This window comes from Glycine soja, chromosome 5 (genome assembly GCF_004193775.1).
Source record: "Glycine soja cultivar W05 chromosome 5, ASM419377v2, whole genome shotgun sequence".
Lineage (NCBI taxonomy): Eukaryota > Viridiplantae > Streptophyta > Magnoliopsida > Fabales > Fabaceae > Glycine > Glycine soja.
Genome location: NC_041006.1, coordinates 25957818 through 25967715, shown reverse-complemented (window position 1 = coordinate 25967715; position 9898 = coordinate 25957818). Strand labels below are relative to the sequence as shown.

At 31.3% G+C, this 9898-nt stretch overlaps 1 pseudogene; it reads right to left on the bottom strand.

The window, feature by feature from the left end:
• Window positions 1–8197: 8197 nt before the first annotated feature.
• On the bottom strand, window positions 8198–9696 carry LOC114411224 (annotated as a pseudogene).
• Window positions 9697–9898: the final 202 nt, after the last annotated feature.

Sequence of the window (9898 nt, the reverse complement as noted above, 5' to 3'; positions counted from 1 at the left end):
GTTACAGTGTTAAGGGTCATTATGCATGCCCCATCTTTAAAGAAGACACAAGCTACATACAACTGAAACATGGTAGAAAAACAGTGTACACTAGGCATAGCCATTTTCTAAAACCTCATCACCCTTACAGACAATTGAAAAAAGCTTTTAATGGAAGTCAAGAGCACGAAACTGCACCGATACCGTTGACTGGTGAGCAAGTCTTCCAGCGGGTTGAACACCTGGATACTGTATTTGGAAAGACCCAAAAGAAGGATAAAAGCAAGAGTTGCATATGGAAGAAGAGGTCTATTTTCTTTGATCTTCCCCCCCCCCCCCCCCCCCTCACACTTATTCCCAAAACAATTCCAAACTCCAAAATTCCTTAAGGGTAGGGTGAAATCATGGTTTTTCACTTAAGGCTTGTAATGAGCTTCAAAACAAAGAAAGGGGAACATAGGCTCAAAGGAATTAATTCAAGGTAGGCTCATTTGGCTAGAGGCTTAGAAGAACAAAATGCCTAAATCATCTCCCAACATGCATGTGAAGCAAGAAGTATCAACAAGAGTCAAGCCAAGGCTATTGTGCAAGCAATCAATGGGGAAAAACACACCGAATAAAATAGATGATGATGGTTCAAATTCTCACCAAGGGTAAATCTATCACTTTTAATTTGAACTTTCAAAACTAACTTGACATGTAGAGAAAAACAAGGGTTTCAATTCACAAAATGCTAAGAAACTCCTATTTCAAAAACAATTACCCATTACCTGTACATAACCCAAAATTGAAAGAGGAACATGCAATGTTGTACACAAAACATAAAACCAAAATAACAAAGTTAGCCCAGAAAAAAAACCTAATAAAATTAAACTAGAATACCCAACAAAATTAAAGAACAATCTCCCCCCCCCCCCCACACTTAAACAACACATTGGTAGTTTTATGTTAACATTGGTTTTTGAAAACCGATGTTAACCATAATAATTTTAACATCGATACTTTCAACATCGGTTAAAAACCGATGTAGAAAGTCGTAAATAACCGATTTAAAAAACATATTTTTTAATAGTGTCTTGTAGATAATTTTAACATTATTTCAAACAATGTTGTGGTCCACATCAATAATAATATAGAGTGGGTATAGCCCAAACAATGTCTTTGAAGCAACTTCATAATTATTAAGTTAAGCTAGTGACGACTTTTCTTGCATTTTGCAGACTTAATTGTTTTGATTGTGCAGTCGTTGTTCAATGAAGCAGATAAAATGTTCAACCCAGAAAAAGGGAAGGACAACAAATTCAAAGAGAGACGTAATCAATAAATTAATATTGGAGCATGGCATTGTACCTTTCTTCTTCCTATGCTAAAATAGTTTAGCTACGAATTATTGGGCAAATCTCCTTTGGCAGTTTTCCTGAATGCACCTGCACATGACTTGTTGCAAGTTTTGTCACTGAACAATTTCAAGCTCAACATGTGTATATATAGGTGATAAGAATACTCAGACATGCATATATTATACAAAAGGTGCAAAAATTAAAGAGTAAAGCTAACATGTAATAACAATTTTAACAAACTTTTTTAATATTTTATTTATTATTCACTTAAATTTATTAAAAATTATAAAATTCTATGGTCTGAATGACTTCTTATTCAATGAGACTTATTTATTTTATGAGTTTATAATTTTGTAATTTTTTATAAATTTTAATTAGTTGCAAAAAAAAATATTAGAGTGTATTAATTGCTAGCATAATTCAAAATTAAAATACTAGATACTCCTATCTCAAATCATGATTTTATTGTAAGACCTAAATATTCCTATAAGCTGCGATCATTTTGATAATTTTATGAATATATATTTGTGTTGGAAATTAAAAATGTATACCATATGTTGAACACTTAGAAAAATCATTTGTCTACATGTATCTGTGTTAAGAAAATGTGAAACTTGTAACAATAAAATTAAAATTTGATATGCCTAAAGAGGAGTAGGCACGATGAAAGCTTTCCCAAGAATTTCTCCTCGGCCACAAGTTGTATCCCATGCATCCCAAATTTTGTAATCTAAGAGTTGGTGACAGCTAGATCCCTTTCACCTTAAATTCTAATATGAAGGTTTTCTTGATTCCTTTTTTTTTGGAGTAGTGTGCATGAATCATATAACATCATATAAACAAGAGGCCTACTTCATGCACACAAAAATTGCAGATACATACATACATCGATGTATGTAGTATATATAATTTCATAGTTTGTGATAAATTACAGTGAAAAATGAGCAACTGATTTATATGAAAAGAGAAATTATGATATAGACACATCCTTGGACTTTGAAAATAATTGATAAGGAGAGAATCAGGATTATAAACCGGGAACATGAAATTTTTATTTTAAGCTTAAATATGTTTTTGTAGAAGCAAACTTCCTTGCTTCATGATGATGAATCAAGATTGATTCAAGGTGTTCTGATGATAACAAAGATGATGACAAAAAGACCAAGATAATGATTTCGAGATTGAGTCAAGAACAATTCAAGAATCAAGAGAAATATCCAAGAGAAAGTTTCATCAAGAAGATTCAAGATTCAAGATTCAAGAATAATCAAGATCAAGATTCAAGACTCAAAGATTCAAGAATCAAGAGAAGACTTAATCAAGATAAGTATTAAAAAGTTTTTCAAAACATTGAGTAGCACAAGAAGTTTACACAAAATCATTACCAAAGAGTTTTACTCTCTGGTAATCGATTACCTGATTGTAGTAATCGATTAACAGTGTTTTAAAATGTTAAGATTTTCAAAATTCAAAATGAAGAGTCACATCTGTGGATGTGTAATTGATTACACCTTTATGGTAATCGATTACCAGTGACTGTTTTTGAAAAATTCATTTCCAAAAGTCACATTTCTTCAAGTAACTTATTTCTGAAGATTCTTTCAAAAGTCATAACTTTTTAAGTGATTAGTTTTAAATGAATTGCCAAGAGTTACAAGTTATGAATTGAGTCATCAAGAAACTATAAATATGTGACCTTGGCATGAAACATTCATTCATATCTATCATCTCTTTCAATCATTCTATCTTTCAATCTATCTTTCAACATCTTCTTTCATTTCTTTCAGAAATTTCTGATTTCATCTTCTACTCATCTTTCCAAAAGTTTTTGTTCAAAGCTTTCTTTTACAAGAAAAGTTCTTTGTTCAAAAACTTGTGCTATTCATCTTTTTCATTCCCTTCTCCCTTTTCCAAAAAGAATTCGCCAAGGACTAACCTCCTGAATTCTTTTTGTGTCTCTCTTCTCCCTTTTCCAAAAGAACAAAGGACTAACCGCCAGAATTCTTTTGTGTCTCCCTTCTCCTTTGTCAAAGAATTCAAAATGACACAGTCTGAGAATTCTTTTGATTCTTCCCTTTCCCTAAAATAAAAGATTTCAAAGGACTAACCGCCTGAGAACTTTGTCTTAACACATTGGAGGATACATCCTTTGTGGTACAAGTAGAGGGTACATCTACTTGGGTTGTTGTGACTAAGAACAAGAGAGGGTACATCTCTTGTGGATCAGTTCTAGTGGAGGGTACATCCACTAGGTTGCTCAAAGAGAACAAGGGAGGGTACATCCCATATGGATCTTTGCTTGTAAATGGATTTTTACAAGGTTGAAAAGAAATCTCAAGGACCGCAGGTCGCTTAGGGACTGGATGTAGGCACGGGTTGTTGCCGAACCAGTATAAATCTCTTGTGTTTGTCTTCTTCCCTACTCTTTTAATTTCCACCGTGCACTTTAATTATTGCTTTTACTTTTGGTAACATTAAGAAGGATAGATTTTTAATTAGTAAAGATTCGTTAATAATTAATTCAACCCCCCCCCCCCCGTCTTAATTATTTTGAGGCCACTTGATCCAACAAGTGGTATCAAAGTAGGTATCTTGTAGAAAATTTAACAACTTCAAGATTCGTGGCCTCTTTAAATTCCTTGTTTTTCAAAAGTATTTTCAGGAACAGGTCAAATCTGAAGTCATCTCAAGATTATGATGAAGACCAAGCCAACTTGTGTCTCATTACAAAATCTCATGAAAACAACAAAAAAGAATCTGTAAGGAAGAAGTGGTACATCGACAGTGGATGTTCCAAGCATATGACGGGAGATGTATCCAAATTTACAACCATTTCCCCCAAGAAAAGTGGACATGTTACATACGGCGACAACAATATCTGTAAAATCTCAAAAGAGGTAACATCTAAGCCATCTCTATGAATTAATGTATGATTAGTATTTTCAGTTAAGTTATTTTTGTGGCTAATAGAAAATAATTGTTGAAATTGTTTGATTGTGTTTACAATGTTTAAATAACTATATTTAGTATGTATGATTAATTGAATTTTGTTTGAATTGATTAATGCTTGAATTGCTTATGTTTTGTTTCTAAGACGATTAGATTCTGTTAAAAAATTAAAAAATGATTTGACATGTTAAGATAATTGAATAATTACCATGATATGTGTTGAAAGAATTTCAATATACATTATTGATTTTATTGTCTTTGGTAATTGTGTCCAACTAGTTGAAAGTTTGAAAATTAAAATTTGCAAGTTATTGGAAGTTTGAAAATTAAAATTTGAAAGTTATTGGAAGTTTTAAAATTAAAATTTGGAAGTAATTGGAAGTTTGAAAATTAAAATTTGGAAGTTATTGGAAGTTTGAAAATTAAAAGTTGGAAGTGGAAGTTTGAAAGTTGAAAGTGGAAGTTGGAAGTTGAAAAAGGAAGTTAGTCGAAGTTGAAATTTGAAATTTAAAATTTGAAATTTGAAATTTGATTTTTTTTTTTTTGAAATAGAAATTTTTGTGCATAGTTAGTTGATTGTAAAATAAATTTAATTAATTTGAAATGTTTGATGATTGATTGTGTTTGAGAGCTATTATGATTTTTTTATTATATTTAAAGGTTATGTTGATTACGATAGTGAATATGTATTTTTTATGGGTGCAAAATAGTTTGTTTTAATGTCTTTCTGTTATGTGTTTAAACTTGATTATCTTGTTTACTTATTTGGTACTTAGTGAATTATGTTTTGAAACTTTATTAGTACTTTATTTTCCAAAAGTTTAAAACTTGTTAGTTGCTTTATGTGTTATGGTTCTACTTGGTTACTTTTTATAATTTAAGACTTATTTGATACATATGTTTTTATTATGATTTGTGGATGATTTATTATCTTGTTTGATTTTTATAAGTTTTTCTCTCTTGTATGAATACAATGATTGTATGTTTATCCATTTATGTATGATTTGACATGATTGGATTTTTTTCAAAATTATATCGATATGCTAAAATAATTGAGATAAGTAATGAGTTACCATATATGTTTTCATAACTAATTTTTGTTACTTATAATTAAGTTTTGATTCTCTGATAATAAATTTAGATTATAATTATATTTTGTTTTTAAGCCTTGTATTTGGCTATGTTTTTATGACATTTGAATACTTAGTATTTCTTTTAATACATGCTTAGTATGACTGAACATGATGATTATATTGACTTGCTCTTGGTTGTTTATGATTATGTGTTTTAAACTTAATTACTTTAATGATATATGACTAGTGGTATGTACTTACATTTGGTATTATGTTTTATGTATATATGTTTTATTTGAATATTGTGGATGACTTTCTAGTTTATTTGATGTTATGAATGAAGTATTGTCTTTCTAAGTTTGATGAATGGTTAAGTTATCTTGTTTGATTGTTTTCTATTCTTTTGTATGATTAGTCATTTATGTATGTTTTATATGTCTTACGTACTTTGGCTTTTTTGTTGATGCCAAAGGGGGAGAGAAATAGGGATTAAATCAAGAACTCACATAAGTAATTAACTTAATTTCAAGTGAAGCATAAATTCAAAAGCAAAGGGGGAGAATATGGAGAAGTAAGTGAGTGATCGACTAGGAAAAAGAATGTGTATGTGTTTCTTGATTTGAGAGTTATCATCATCAAAAAGGGGGAGATTGCAGAAGCAAACTTCATTGCTTCATGATGATGAATCAAGATTGATTCAAGGTGTTTTGATGATAACAAAGATGATGAAAAAAGCCCAAGAGAATGATTTCAAGATTGAGTCAAGAACAATTCAAGAATCAAGAGAAATATTCAAGAGAAAGTTTCATCAAGAAGATTCAAGATTCAAGATTCAAGAATAATCAAGATCAAGATTCAAGAATCAAGAGAAGACTTAATCAAAATAAGTATTAAAAAGTTTTTCAAAACATTGAGTAACACAAGAAGTTTTCACAAAATCATTACCAAAGAGTTTTACTCTCTGGTAATCGATTACCAGATTGTAGTAATCGATTACCAGTGTTTTAAACGTTAAGATTTTCAAAATTCAAAATGAAAAGTCACATTTGTTGATGTGTAATCGAGTACACCTTTATGGTAATTGATTACCAGTGACTGTTTTCGAAAAATTTATTTCCAAAAGTCACATTTCTTCAAGTAACTTATTTATGAAGATTCTTTCAAAAGTCATAACTTTTTAAGTGATTGGTTTTAAAGGAATTGCCAAGAGTTACAAGTTTTGACTTGAGTCATCAAGAAACTATAAATATGTGACCTTAGCATGAAACATTCATTCATATCTATCATCTATTTCAATCATTCTATCTTTTAATCTATCTTTCAACATCTTCTTTCATTTCTTTCAGAACTTTCTGATTTCATCTTCTCTTCATCTTTCTAAAAGTTTTTGTTCAAAACTTTCTCTTACAAGAAAAGTTCTTTGTTCAAAAACTTGTGCTATTCATCTTTTTCATTCCCTTCTCCCTTTGCCAAAAAGAATTCGCCAAGGACTAACCGCCTGAATTCTTTTTGTGTCTCTCTTCTCCCTTTTCCAAAAGAACAAAGGACTAACCGCCTGAATTCTTTTGTGTCTCCCTTCTCCCTTGTCAAAGAATTCAAAACGACATAGTCTGAGAATTCTTTTGATTCTTCCCTTTCCCTAAAATAAAAGATTTCAAAGGACTAACCGCCTAAGAATTCTTTTGTTTCCCCCTTCACTAAGTTTTGAAGGACTAATCTCCAGAGAACTTTGTCTTAACACATTGGAGGGTACATCCTTTGTGGTACAAGTAGAGGGTACATCTACTTGGGTTGTTGTGACTGAGAACAAGAGAGGGTACATCTCTTGTGGATCAGTTCTAGTGGAGGGTACATCCACTAGGTTGCTCAAAGAGAACAAGGGAGGTTACATCCCTTGTGGATCTTTGCTTGTAAATGGATTTTTACAAGGTTGAAAAAACATCTCAAGGACCGCAGGTCGCTTAGGGACTGGATGTAGGCACGGGTTGTTGCCGAACCAGTATAAATCTCTTGTGTTTGTCTTCTTCTTCCCTACTCTTTTAATTTCCGCTGTGCACTTTCATTATTGCTTTTACTTTTGGTAACATTAAGAAGGATAGATTTTTAATTAGTAAAGGTTCGTTAATAATTAATTAAACCCCCCCTTCTTAATTATTCCGAGGCCACTTGATCCAACAGTTTTTTTCTTTAATAAATATTTAATTTTTGTTTTTGTTTCCTAATAAAACAAACACAAAATTCGTTAATTTATCATGAACTAAAAAAATATCAAAAACTAAAAATAAAATTATTATTTTATTAAAAACTCAACACAAACCGGAAAAATCAAATTCATAACTTTTCTTTCCCTCTTTTCTCTTTTGACTACGAAGTTGATCTTATAATTCCAAAGTCAATTCAACATCAAGGACTTTATGTTTATCTTATTTTTGTAAAATTTGTTTGAATGTTTAAAAAAGTTATAATAATTAGATAATTTTTGTAACACAAAGAACCTCAAAAACAAATTGTTTTATTTATCTTTTCATAAATTAGAAAAATTAAATTCTAACAAAATCATATTATAATTTTCTTTTCTTTTTATTTATGGCACTTGTCACCAAATCAGGGCAAAATCCAAGAGGCACACACCGGATAAGTAAAATCCATATCAAGATTTTTAATATACCTTGTTCATCAATGCAAGTAGTTTTATGGGGTAGATGGCACTCCATATTGGATAAATCCCTGAAACAAACAATACATTAATCATTGTCCTGATCCATGTCCTAGAATTCTCATTCATCAAATTCCTAAACAACACTTAATATGATGTTACTACAAAGATAATAAAGAAAGAAAAAAGGGAAATTTCAACTATAGATGCATGATACAAGCATTGTACACATTGATCCAGAATGCAAATTTTTGTTGGTTTGTAAGGCTTTTCAAGTCAATAGTTTGAAGATTGCTCACCAAGATCCTGTAGACCACAAGAAACAAAAATGTTACTTTGAATTATTTTCACTAGTCCTGGTGCCACTTCATTGTCTAGTAGAACTTACAAAGTTGTCAATGTTAGTTTTTTCTCGTAAATATACACATCATCCATGCCATACCTTAACTTCCTTAGTAATGGTATAGAGGATGGACTTGAGATGAACTTGGGATCCATAGAGCTGGAGGTGAATATGACTAAGTCTCACATATATGAAATTCAAACACTTCATGATGCTCTCAGAGAGCTTGTTGGGCTGCCACTTGAGATCATTCTCTTCTGACAGAAGTGGATCCAGTAGTAATCTGGTTGGGAGATCCAAGTACATCTCTGGATTGTGCTCCCGCAACTGAAAATAGTAATTATCAAATTCACACACTGTTGTCAACAATATCTCTTCCAAGTTTTAAATTTTAATATTACTTTATGAAGTAACGATAGAATTCAAATTATGTTTGACCCACTACAGTCGGCCTAGTGGTGGTGCTATGATAATATACATGAAGTCATAGGTTTGAACCAATGATGTTTATTGATTCAAGTAGCCGAGCTGACCATAATGGAATAAATTTTGATTGTTTTTTGTTTAGATGGATTTTATTTTGAAAGCTACAAGTTGATCTTTGCGAGGAGCATCAAGAGATTTGTTTCCCTTTTTACTTTGGTGTCACCGAAGAAATTATTATATGATTAAGGAACTATTACATATTTATGGTCTTGATTAATTTTTATGTGACACACAGTCAACTCATAAATTAAAAAAAAATTGATCATGTTTGACGTTCAAAATCTTAAAACCAAAATTATAGATAGATAACATGATGATCCTGAACCATACAAAATTTATCCACACTATGGTAATGTGGCCAAAACATATTTTGGCTAAGGAAAATAAAGCTACATACATGAATGGGAAAATGGGCATGCATACCTTGGGTGATGGATGGCGGGGGTCACGCATAAGTGAAGGAGGATTCACTATCCCATTTTTTCTAGGAAGTTTTTCTTGAAATTTCACATCTTGGAACTTACTTTCTTTCTGTTCGACAGAAGTTTTAAAAAACCCTGCTTTATCATTATAACTGAAGTCATTGAGATTATAATCGCCCTTTATGGCTTTGCTTATGAAATGCAATGCCTTGGTTTCAAATGCCATCCTTTCTTGAAAAATTCTACAAATAGGACTAGGATTTGGAACCGGTGAAGTTGATAAGTGATTGTTAGAATTGGTCAAATTCCCTTGATTCCACATTTTAGGCTTTCATTCCATGGTGACTTCTTGTTCACGTTTCAAACCATCTTGGAGTTGGCTTATTTGGGATTCAAGTCTCACTATCTAACCCTCAACCACGACTAGCTCTCCTAAGAGTTCTTGCATCTGCACAAATAGCAAGCTGCTTCAGACATCCTTTTGTGTTATGTTTGTAAAGACTATTCAGTATTCACTACTGCCACTTTATAAAATTCCAATGTAACCATATGCTAGAGTACCTGTTCCTCCAAGTATATATATTCCATATACTTTATGTTTATAGCTTCTAGATTTAATTCCTAAATTGAGGTGATGTATTATGAACTTT